This window comes from Pipra filicauda, unplaced genomic scaffold (genome assembly GCF_003945595.2).
Source record: "Pipra filicauda isolate LSUMZ 115617 unplaced genomic scaffold, ASM394559v2 scaffold15_size4787011_pilon, whole genome shotgun sequence".
Classification (NCBI taxonomy): Eukaryota; Metazoa; Chordata; class Aves; order Passeriformes; family Pipridae; genus Pipra; species Pipra filicauda.
In genome coordinates, this window is record NW_024104096.1 from 443,875 (window position 1) to 457,184 (window position 13,310).

The 13,310-nt window shown below is 39.7% G+C and overlaps 1 long non-coding RNA gene across 1 annotated transcript; it reads left to right on the plus strand.

Annotated features, from left to right (window-relative positions):
- The first annotated feature begins 4,207 nt into the window (after window positions 1–4,207).
- LOC120322845 lies at window positions 4,208–12,803 on the plus strand. Its single transcript, XR_005562782.1, has 2 exons — window positions 4,208–4,405; window positions 11,378–12,803. It is a non-coding gene; the product is annotated as an uncharacterized LOC120322845 (long non-coding RNA).
- The last annotated feature ends 507 nt before the right edge of the window (window positions 12,804–13,310 follow it).

The window sequence follows — 13,310 nt, forward strand, 5'->3', positions numbered from 1 at the left end:
GATTGCAGGCCACAGTGAAAGTAGTGACAGGTATAAAACACTTGAAAACCTATGCATCTCCAAAATTAGCTCAAGTTGTGTTCTTTCATGCAAAAAATATTACTCCAAAAATGCTAAAGAGAAGAACATATATATACCAGCGCGTATGTTCCTAACTCAAATACACAGAACCCAAGGGAATGACTTGAAGTTGTGTCAGGAGAGGGTTAGGTTGGATATTAGAAAGAGGTTCTTCACCCACAGGGTGGTTGGGTGCTGGAACAGACTCCCCGGGTAACAGCACCAGTCCTGACAGAATTCAATAAGTGTTTGGACGATCCTCTTGGGCACATGGTGTTAATGGGGATGGTCCTCTGCAGGGCTAAGGGTTGGAGTTGATCCTTGTGGGTCCCTCACAACATGGCATATTCTATGATTCTGTGATTCTGCAATAATGTAATTTGAAGGCAATTTTATTTTTTTATTCCATTGATGGATATGACTTGTTTAATAGACCTTCCTTTTTTCTTTGTTTTGACCTATCTGATACCCATTCTGTTACAGAGTTAATAGACAAGGTTGACAGAAATATGGATGCTGAGTTCAAAGCAGGTGTTTGACAAACACCTACTGAAGAAATTGCATTCTAGATTTTTCCTGCATTAGTTTTAAATTTAAAAAGCTTATTTTGCATCTCTTAAAAGTGCGGGATTGACCACCACTGAAACCTGTTCAGTAGCACAGGTAGCAGAAGTGAAAGTTTACTTACATCAATTTTTTGGATGGATTTTAATCTTTCTTAAGATGATTCACCTCTGAAAATAGAAGTGTATCCTCTACACCCATTCAGTACTTAAATCATCTCTTCAAAGTAACAGTAAATTGACTAGGTATTCTGAAAAATGCACTGATAACCATATTTCCTGTTGATTCTGGAGCATCCACTAACAGTGTCGTGACTTTAGTCAACTAAATAAGATAGCTATGATTTAACACTAAATTTAACTGTAACCATACTTATATAGTCAATGAATCCAAAAGTAATGTTTCATGTGATTGAAATGGATAATTTTTGAACTATTCTTGCAGCTTCTGATTCTCAGAGGCAACTGAAGAAGGTACAGTACAACTCATTTACAGGCAAGATTTAAAGTATCATTAATTTAATCTGATGGGGTTTTTTATATTGGACAGGAAGCTACAGCACTCTAAACACTTCTCTGTATTATATCTGCTATGAATTGAGATGGTGCAAAGAAGGCCCATAATTTTTGCTCAGTCATTTACACATGCCAAGTACAGGACTTGTAGAAGGTTGCAGAAGTGATAATGTGAGTATAGTGTCTTTTATCTGGAATTAAATACGCTGATATTTGTCAAAATTGAAGAGGAAAAAAAATCCAGAAATATTGAATACAGTAGTTCTAAGAGTAGAAGTGATTAAGTGCATAGGATAGAAATGCATGAGGAATTATTTAATTTTTTTTTAAGATTGTCCACAGCACACTACATTCTTCAGATTTCTTGGTAGTGAAGCTACCAGCAGAAGTAATCCTCAGTATGCTTTCAGCATCCTGAGGTTTTTCAGAACACATCAATTTCCTAAGAATTAATACTATTCAACCTTTCTTATGAAGCTGTGTTTAAGATGAAATAGGGGAAGCCATGTCCAAAGAATCAAAGATCAATATAGCAAATGTGAAGATCTTTAAGACTATAATAAAAATCCTAAAAAGATCTGCTTTTCTGTTTAAAAAAGCTAAGCAATGAATGTAGTAAAGTCAGCTGTGGTGTTTATTTAAGTCTGTGCACATTTTTTATGATTTTTCTCAAAAAAAATGTTAAAGTATTCAAATATCATCAAAAATATACTGACTTGGATTCATATAGTGTGAGACAAAAAGAATATAGTCAAACAATGCTTCAAAATTAATTATACTTTATAACGATTCACAAAATAATTTACCCCTTGTCACTGAAATACTTAACATTTAATCTAGGAGGAGACTGGATCTGCCATTAGTACCAAAAATATTGCACATGGCACAAGGACTGCTAACTGCAATCTTCCTTTATTATCTGCGTGTTTTAAGATTTTTGATCATTTTCACTCTATGTAAGAGTGGCACATGTTGCATGGCCTTGCACAGTAAATGATGCTATGCTGAAACAAACTGAGGTGGTTTTTCTGACTTTGACACCTAATCCAATGTATAAAAAAAGTGATCACTTGAGAAAATATTACACACCATACATTTTATTCTTCTGATCAGGAAAATTTTTACAACAGCATTGTAACAGCTGGAGTGTTGGGTTGGGCTGCTCTAGCAACTGAGATGACATTCTGCAGGTAGCATTTTAATTTAATTACATCCATGCTAATTTACACCAGATGCAGTCTGACCCACCTAGAGTTTAAAATCATTTAGCATCCTGCATTAGAAAGTAACACAAAGCTCCTTGTGATTTTCATGTGTAGAGACAGTTTGGTAAATCCAGACCAGAATTAGCCACTTTGAATCAACCTCAGTCATAGCAGCAGGCTGAACATTGAGGGTTGCACTGTATGAATGAGACACACTAATACAAGCAAATGGCATGAAACAGCAGAGATGCTTTGCTCTGATTAAGCCTCTCAAGACTCTATTCAGCAATCAGAGGGCTTAAAGCATATAGGGGACAGGATATTCTTTACAATGTGTTTTGAAGTGGAGCATTAAAGGCATACGTCTTTCCTCAAACTGCAGCCATGTCTTCCCCCATACAGTAACCACCATAGCCTTTTCTCAGTATGCTGGAAACCCTGAGGACTGGACAACATTTCTCTGTTTGTAGAAAGTTTAGAAGATTGCGGAGCAACCTCCAAGGCCTTGGAGATGTAAGATGGTTATCACGCTGCTCATGTATACTACACGATCTCACCAGTCTTAAAATTAATTCCTGTGAATACCTTAAAGCTACTGTTTTTGAAACCATTTCTAATGTGTTTTCTACCCATATTTTCAGAAGGAGATTTTGGTAGTGGACATCTTGGTTTTGTGTCATGTAATTGAAATATTTTACTTTTCAAAGTTCACAGTATCTGCAAAATCAAGCTGTGGCTGCCAGTGACTTTTACAATCAGGCCTAAGCAGGGACAAATTGGATGTTCAGAATCCATGGGAGCATTTGGTCCTCAGTATATGAACATTGTAGAGAACATTTTGTCAAGACTCTTAGCTTCTGTGTTAATTCTTCCATCCAATTTCAGAACAATACAATACCACCAGTGTTAACACTCCTCCTTTGTGATTTTTTTTCCCCTTGTCCAATTGGAAAACAGACAACTTGATTTATGAGAAATCATGGAAAAGATTATGAAATGATAATTTGTGACACTCAAAATTAATCTACTAGTTTCCTCCACCAAGTTGTAACCATGCTTTGTCTAATATTATTTTAAAAAGTTAAAATCAAACCACAAAAACTTCTGCTACAGTTTAGTACAGAAGTACAGAAGTTACAATTTATCTCTATTACTCTCCCCTAATCACACACGGCATTTTACATGTGTGTCTGTATCTAACCTTTCTTCCATGAAGAGTACAAGGTTGAAATCTTGACCCCACTGAAGCCTAGTTCTATGTCATCTTGAGACTAGGACCTCTGAGAAGCATGTCAGCAATATATTCTGATAGGATGAACTAAGAGAAGAATAAGAAGAAAGATGAGATAACAATGACAGCATTTTCAAAACCAGGTTTATTTAATAGTTTATTTGCAGCAAGAAAATTACTGCATTTTCTTTCTAAAAGTTTTGTGGAAAGACCATTAAGATACTGTAGATAATGTTGCAATACAGTTGATAATTTACCCTCTCTGCTATGTTTATTCGCTTGCCGACCAGAAGTTTAAAAGAGCAGAAAGTTTATGAGGTAAGAAACCAGTAGGCACATTATATTCTGTAATATCACACCAGATGAATATTGTTTTTTTGAATAGCTCACTAAACAGTGAGGGTCACAATTGCTTATCCTAGTCAATACTGATCATTACATACAAAGAAAAAAAAAAAAGACCAAAAATGAAGAATATTGCTGGCTTCTGAATTTGTGGGGAGGTGAAAATTATTATTTTCAATTAATTGATAGAATATGACTTCAGTGAACTCTTCAGACCATTTACTGTCTTGATGTTCCTCAAAAAGCATTACAGTTATTCCATGATGTGATTTGTGTATTATGCTGTTGAGATTCTTCATTTCAATACTGCTAATATACTCAAAATTACTCCAGAAAGTGGGCCTGGAGGGGCGCGCAGCACAGCCCCAGGCCTGGAAGTGCGCGTGATGTGGCTGGCCCTGGGCGAGGAAAGGGGAGGGGGAGCTTCGCTGGTGTGGACTGCGCCCTCGTGGGAGATGAGAGGGGGAGCCTCGGAGCACACAGAGGTTTGCCGGTCTGGTCTGGGGGAGGGAAAGGGTGTCGGGTGGGCTGTGAGGGTCCTCGGACTGGCGGGAGGGCGGGTGGGGCAGCCCTGTATGAAGTGTCACAGGTGAGCAGTACGTGGGAAGGTATGAGGTAACACAGTGGGGGGGATAAGGTCAGCATGGATAGTAGGTTCTTCTGGGAAGTTAGGGGTCTCAACCAGGCTGGGGCCTTGAGAGGTACCCCAGCCCCGGGTGGGTACGGGGGGTCAGAACGGTTTGGTTTTGGCTCGCCTGCGGCTACTGCCCAGGTTTGGTATGTTCTGGATATATTTGTTGCGTCCTGAAAGGGTAGTCAGGACAAAGGGATGTTCCTGAGTATTTCCCTGGGATTGAATATTGATGGGTGGCAGAAAAGTAGGGAGTGAAAGGCTTGCCCTACCATCTTAATGGGAAAGAAGCCTGTGTACCCCTTTGTGGTTGCGAGCTATGCTGGCGATGGTACATGCCTTGGTAAGGTCACCCATGCCAGACAGGTCAAAACAGCAGGGTCAGATACAATACACCCTTGGGCAGGATGAGCTTGTTAGTCTTCTGGCAGTCATCCTAGGAGAAGGACAACTCTAATTCCAAACCCGGGCAGATGGAGCTCGCTTAGCCCTGTAAGGCCATCCATCTAAGAGGTTACTCTAATCAAACCTATGTCCTGAGGACCTCACTGCTGCCATCCAAGCTCGCTCGGCCCTGGCAGATGAACCTTAGGATTAAAGGGTGGGTCCAGTTCTGTGCATACTGCGTCTCACCTAAAAAAATCCACTGCACAGGCTCAAAGGCTTTACCCACATTCACAAAGCCCTGTAGTGATGGGTGAGGGTCGAAATGGCAGGTGAAAGGTGCACTGGAAGCTGCAGACCCAACCCTGCCTGCTGGCAGTTCAGGATATTGGTTGTCAGAGACTGACCAGAGATGACAGTCTCATGGGGCAGCATCCTGAATGACCAAGCAGCCTTTTTCAAGGAAACCACTGCTTACTCCACTCAGAGAGGGGCCTAGAAAAGGTGGCCTAGACAAAGCTCATCTCCCCCTTCACCCGGTTGCTTAACCGCGGCCAACGGGCATCTTCTACTAATGCGGTCACACAAAGATCAAAAGACAAAGGCATGCACCTGCCTCCAAAGGTGTACCCAAATTGACTCTCGCATGCTGGAACATCAGAACCATGCTTGATATCGTGGATAGTGGATGTCCTGAGTGTCACTCTGCCCTAATTGCCCACGAACTATCCCGTCTCAACATCGACATAGCTGCTCTCAGTGAAGTTCATCTCCACGAGGAAGGCAGCCTTAGAGAACATGGTGCCGGTTACACACTCTTTTGGTCAGGTAAACCCAGAACTGAAAGGCATCTCTCAGGTGTTGGCTTTGTGATTAAAAACTCCATTGTTCCTAAACTTGAAAATCTTCCGAGAGGTCATTCTGACCGCATTATCTCCCTACGCCTTCCACTACACAACAAGCAACATGTTGTCCTCTTTAGTATATGTGCCCCAACTCTCCAAGCTGACCCTGCCAAAAAAGATAAATTCTACACTGACCTGCGCCATCTTACCCAAAAGGTGCCTGCAGATGATAAGATCATTATCCTTGGTGATTTCAATGCCAGAGTAGGAAAGAACTTTGAAGTCTGGAAAGGAGGATTAGGCAAGAATGGTATTGGAAACTGCAACGATAATGGTTGACTTCTGCTAGAATTCTGTGCGGAGCAACAGCTCACCATCACTAATACTATCTTTCAGCATAAAAATAGTCTGAAGACAACCTGGATGCACCCCCGTTCTAAGCATTGGCACCTCATCGATTACGTCTTGGTGCGACAGAGAGATGTCCATGATGTTCATCATACCCATGTGATGCCCAGTGCAGAATGCCAAACAGACCATTGACTTGTGCACTGTAAACTTAACTTCAATCTTAAGTTCAAACCTAAAAAGGGCAGTATCCCAAGGAGGAGACTCCAAGTTAACAATCTCCAGTCAGCCACAGTGAGAGACAGATTCCAGGCAAATCTTCAAACTAGGCTCGAAAATCATTCCATAGATTCTACAGATGCCTCTCCTGAAACACTTTGGCACCATATTAAAAACAGCATCCTGCAGTCCTCTGAAGAATCCTTAGGGTTCTCCTTCAAGAAGAACAAGGACTGGTTTGATGAAAACAATCAAGACATCCAGGAATTGTTGAGGAAGAAGAGAACTGCTCACCAAGCACACCTTGCACTGCCATCCTGTCACATAAGAAAAGCAGTTCCAACAGAAACTCCGTGACGTCCAGAACAGCAGTGGATCAATCTAGCTGAAAAAACTCAATTATGCGCAGATACGGGTGATCACAGAGGATTCTATGAAGCCTTGGAAACAGCATACAGGCATTCATACCAGGTCCAAAGCCCTCTACTCAGCGCAGATGGTCAAAAGCTTCTGACAGCTAAAACCTCCATTCTGAATCGATGGTCTGAACACTTTCAGACTTTTCAATACCAACCGTGTAGTCCAAGACTCAGCAATTCAGTCCATCACACAGCAACCGGTGAAGTATGAATTGGATATTGCCCCCACTTTAGGAGAAACACTTAAGGCCATAGAGCAGGTGAAAACTGGCAAGGCAGCTGGGGTTGATGGAATTCCACCTGAAGTCTGGAAACATGGGGGCCAAGCATTCCATGCTAAATTTCACGAGTTTGTGGTGCACCGTTGGGAACTAGCAAACTACCATCAGACCTTTGTGATGCAGTCATCATCACCTTGTATAAGAAGAAGGGAGATAAATCAGACTGCTCAAACTACTGGGGTATTACTCTGCTCTCCATTGCTGGCAAGATCCTGGCAAGAATACTTTTGAACAGACTAATACCTGCTGTAGCAGAAGAACTTCTTCCTGAAAGCCAGTGTGATATCAGAGCCAACAGGAGTACCACAGACATGGTATTTGTTCTCAGACAACTGCAAGAGAAGTGTAGGGAACAGAACAAAAGTCTCTATGCAAACCTTTGTTGATCTCACCAAGGCTTTCGATACTGTGAGCAGAAAAGATCTGTGACAGATTTTGGAACATTTAGAATGTCCCCCCAAGTTCCTTAAAATTATCATCTTATTTCATGAGAATCAGCGTGGCCAAGTCAGATATGGTGATGCACTTTCTGAGCCCTTTCTAATAACCAGTGGTGTGAAACAAGGCTGCGTTCTTGCACCAACTCTATTCACAGTCTTTTTCAGCCTGATGCTCCAAAGGGCCACGGCAGACCTCGATAATCAGGATGGTATCTACATTCGATATCGTACTGATGGAAGCCTTTTCAACCTAAGGTGACTGAAGGCCCACACTAAGACCTTAAACCATCTTGTCCGGGAGCTGCTTTATGCTGATGATGCCGCCCTTGTTACCCACACAGAAGCAGCTCTGCAGCGTTTAACATCCTGCTTTGCAGATGCTGCTGAGCTCTTTGGGCTGGAAGTCAGCTTAAAGAAGACAGAAGTTCTCTATCAACCGGCACCTTAGGAAGTCTTCTATCATTCCCATATCACCATTGGCCAATCAGAGCTCAAATCAGTCCAGCAGTTTAATAACCTAGGTAGCCTCATCTCCTTGGATGGTAAGATTGACGGGGAGACAGACAACAAGTTAGCAAAGGCATATAGTGCCTTCGGAAAGCTTCATAAAAGAGTTTGGTGAAATAAACACCTGAAGAAAAGTACCAAGATCAGTGTTTACAGAGCCATAGTGCTGTCTACTCTTTTATATGGGTCAGAATCATGGGTCATTTATCACCACCACCAGCGACTCCTAGAACGCTTCCATCAACATTGCCTCCGTACAATCCTAAACATCCACTGGTCAGATTACATGACTAATACATCTGTTCTAAAACAAGCAGCAGTCACAAGTATTGAGGCCATGTTGCTGAGAACACAGCTGTGATGGGCAGGGCACATCTCCAGGATGAAGGGCCACTGCCTCCTTAAGGTCATGCTTTATGGTGAACTTGCCACTGGCTGCCGCATGAGAGGAGCCCCGAAGAGAAGATACAAGGACTCCCTGAAAACAACGTCTCAGCCTTGGCCATATTGATCACCATAACTGGTCTACTCTGGCCTCCAGTCGGGAGATCTGGAGACACACTCTCTCTAACGCTGCTGCTTCCTTTGAGAATGCATACAGGATCACTCTTGAGGAGAAAAGACAACGCAGAAAGAATCGTGTCTTGCAGAATATACCACCTAAGGAGTCTTTCTGCTGTGCCTTTTGCAACCAGACTTGTCTATCTCGTATTGGCCTTTTCAGACACCAGCGCGCTTGTAACAAACGTGGGTAGTGCCTTCCCAAATCTTCATTCACAAAGCCCAGCCATGACTCCAAAAAGTGTCATAAGAAGAAAAAAATTATTAATATGGAGTCAACATAATTGAAAAACCAGTAATTTGAAATAAACAGAATTGCACAAGAAACATGGATGTAAGATAGGGTTGAATCTTAGGGTCAATTTATGTTTAAATTAGAATGAAATCACCTTTAAAATAATTTACAGGATACATCTAGGCATTGAAACTGAATTGTATAAGAAAATTGTTCTCCATTTCTTGGATTCAGCATGAATACCATTGCTGTTCCTAAACGATTTCTGAAGATTACCTTTTGTATTGTAATGGAATTGTTGTGCAAATATGGCTTACTACGTAAAATTAGAGCTGTTATATTATCCATTATGGTTTTATGCTAACCTATAAGGAGTTTATGATGTCTCTACAAGTCATAGAAGCTTCTGCCCTCTGGTGCCCCATGGACTGTTCCACTACTGCTGTACTCCATGAAGACTGGCTCCAAGAATAAATGCAGCTTCTGCAACTGAAAGGATAAAAAAGAAAAATAATAATAAAAATTGTGTGCCCATCATACATGCCTCTTAAATTTAATAAGAAATCACAGACTTCTTGTCAATTTTTTTTAAAGTCTGGATTTTTACTATGCTAAGTGTTATTTGGGGGTGGCCCAAAAGGACATTCACAAATATATAATTTGTACATACATAGACTAAAACTACTAAAAGGCATGCAAAACTTAATTTTCTAAAAGAAATCCCAGGGATGAAAGAACAGAGATCTTACAATAATTATACCTATTTCTTTTCAGGAATGGAGATTTGTTCTTATCAGTAAAAAAAAAAACAAACCTCCAAAACAACCCACCAAAAAAACTTGTTTTTCATCTATGTCTATTCTTATAGAAGAAGACATCAGCTGAAAAAAACCTAAAAAACCCAAATACTAAGCCACTTAAAGACTAAAAGAAAATCATAGTATTCAGCAACGTCTGAACTGTTCTTTAAATCTATTATTATTCAATATGATGAAGTATTTTATCAGAATCTACATAAACCGAACATGATGGATCCTGCTTGTCAGACTGAATTATTAAACTTTTAGCAGATGGGAAAAAGGAACGCTGATAAATATTTCCATGTTTTCTGCTTGTGATCAAAACCAGTATGTTTTGTGTATTTAAAATTAACATTACAAGAAAATGAGTTAATCTATACAGATTTGTTTGTTGGTATGTAACTGGAAAAGAAATACCATTTAAAATGACACTAGTGTTGAATTACAGCTATTTTGTTGTGACTACTATGCAATCTTACTCTGTTTATCAGTGTAAAATGTTTTCATAGCTTATCAAAAATCATATTTTCCTTTTTCTGGTTCATTTATCAGCAGAAATAGGAGATAAGCCAAACTAAAATCAAAATCTATGTCCACTGGTTCAATGCTAGAAAATTGGACTTTCTTTCTATAGGAAGAAATCACCTGCATATACTGCTATTGTAGATGAATTGCAATTTATGCGTTATCCATGCATAAAAAGAAGAAACAGTATCCTTGCACAAAAAGAAGAAACCTCCAGGGGTACCTAGTCAAGCCAAAATATCCTATGAGGAAGTATATTACAACACGTCAGCATCACAGCTGGCAGTTTTGGAATGATGGGAACATTGGAAACAAGTGAAGATAGGAGTTCCAATATGTTTTTGTTAATCAATATATCATCACATTTGAAACCTTATACTAATCTCTTTAAATTTCTTGTAGAACAACAAAATATGTATATAATCATTTTTGTCTGTAACAACAAGAAACAACAGTATGTTTAAACTCCTACTCATCCAGAGAGACCCAGTCAATAAAAGGTCCTCATTTTATGAGAAGGAGGAGTGGAAACAAAAGGACTTAATGCTAAGTGAGGGTTCTCTTGGAAGACCGTATTAAACCAAATTGTGTTTTTTAATGCGACTTGGAAAGCTGTCTTCTGAAGTTCTTCTACCTTGTCTTTGTGCATGCAGTTACATGACTTTGCAAAAAACTCAAACAAAACTAAACCTGAAGAAAAAAACATTTAACTCCTCCTGCCCTCCTCCCCTCCAGTTTTACTATGGCCCTCTAAATAGCCCAGAAGAGATAAATCAAAGCCTGAACAGTAACCTTACACTTATATACTTGCTAAATGACTTTTTTACAGTCTGTTATTGCTAGAAATTGGATTGCTTTTAAACTAATGTTGTCTGGCGGGCAAAAGTGAGTGAAATCACAAAGCCTGGAGGAACACTAATTACTTGTTTTAATTAGCAGCAACTTTCACTAGAGTATAATCTCCCTACAGGCCACTTTTCAGTAGGTGTGGAAAATTAAAAAAAATTGAGATGTAGAAACAAACCAATAATCTCTAATTTACCCCTAAATGAGAGCTGTGCTCTTATTCCAGCCTAGGCACAGGCTTTAGTGGGAGCTGCTCACCCCAAGGGGAGTGGTGCCTGCATCACTGGCTGCTCCACTTGGAGACCTTTGGCAATCAGCTGCACAAAGTGGCCCCTTATTTTATGCTGCTACATCATAAAACTGCTCCTTTTGTTCCATTTCCTCCCTTTAAATGGCCTTAATCCTTTTCTTTTCAGGCTGGCCCGGTGGCGAATTCCTCAGGGACATCTCACTTGTCGCAAGGATTGCAGTGGCCCACTTGGAGAAGCTTTCAGCTGTTTTCCAATTCTTTGGTTTCTTATTTTCCACATTAAATCACACTTTTCATTCCCATCAGCATAGAGGAACCCCCTTAATGATAACAGAGAGACAGCAATTCCTCCACTCCTGCCTATGACACCATTTTGCTGCTGAGAGGCATCTCACCAGTCTGGAAATCAAACATGGCTTCCAGCAGGTGGACAGTGCGGAAGGTCACAGGCTGAGAAGCAGGGAGACTATGGAGAACTTGGCTTCCCACAGCAAATTAAGTCATCCGTGAGACCTTTTTCATTTACTGGGAACTGGATTTATGGATGCTTTTAAGGCCCTAAAGAGCTTGAATACAGATGTTCTTCGTGGAGGGTACCTGGGCTTGTGTGGCTTCATGACCAAACCAGATGATTATTGTGGAGGGTACACGGGTTTGTGTGTCTGCATGCTCAACACAGATGATTACTATTTTTGTTAGTAACAGGTGACACAAATTTCTTATTGCTTAAGAAAGGGCTAGGAAAAATACTAATATCTTTGTTAAACATTTTCTGCAATCATAAGAATATGCTAAAGCCCATTGCAGATGTAAATATATGTTGGATTATAGAAGATATATCCATATATATCCTGGATATATATCAAAATGAAATGATCCTTTCAATTTAATAAATTTTGAAAAATAATTTGTCTTTTAAGAAGAAAAAAGTGAATGTTCCCATTATTTGCATTAGTTTACATCAAGCAAACCAAGGTTCTTGAAACAACATGACTTCTGCAGGGCATGAATTTGGGTTTTACCTAACTGTATAGCTATGCCAGCTTTTGCTCCTTGTCTGGTGAGAATACCTTCGACTTTTTCATCTATCATTTTTTTCTTCTCTGTGCTAACCCTTTTTAAAAGGAATTTGAGAAGGAGAATGTAGAAAAATGTTCTCCAGTGATGAACACATTTTTGTGTTATGTATACACATATATGTACACATACATGCGTGCTTCAGGACATTATAAAAATCAGTCTATGCTGACATGTGACTATTGGTGTAGTAGAGATAACACAGGAAGACTATGCTCCCAGAAATGCAGTGACAGCTGCCGCCTCCTGATCAAAGTATTCATATTTTGGCCTTAATGAATCTGAATGTAATGATACAAGAAAAAAAAAAAGAAAATAAAAAAAAAAGAAGACATTTTTAACTACTGCTTTTTATTTGTTTTGTATTCTGTCTTGTAAAGTTGCAAGTATGTATTTTAATATCTCTATGTGAAAATGTTTTGCAGCTTCATGCTTTTGTTACGTTTTGTCATGTAAAAGCAGAATTGCCACATCTTGAAATATATTCCAAAACATGTTTTGTGATGCATTTCAGATATGAAAGTGAGTAACTGTTTTTGTAAAAAAAAAACAACCCACCAACAAAACCAATCAAGCAAAAAATCTCCAAACAAACAAAACCCACAGCCCCTCCCAAACCAACCAACCAAAACAAAACAAGACAAACAAAAAACAAAAATACAAACAAACAAAGAAAAAAACCCACAAAAATACCCCCAACCAAAACCTCCACACCCAGAAGCAAAAATCCCAACAAGCTCAAGAGAAAATAAAAATCACAAGGGCAAAAAAATGAAAGCGCCAAGGAAAAGCTTCGGACATTATCACACAGTGGATTCTCATTTGTGCCATCTTTGCCTAAGAAGGAAAAGGGTCATTCCTCTAATAAATAACCTTTTTACCATCTGAGGGAAAATAGGGAGGAATACAAGTTGAAAGATATTCGCTGAGCACATTAAAGCAGCACTCTTGTCACCATGCATCCATACTACCAACCTGCATCCTCAGTAAGAGGTGAGAGACAGTTTTGGGTAATAAGGAGA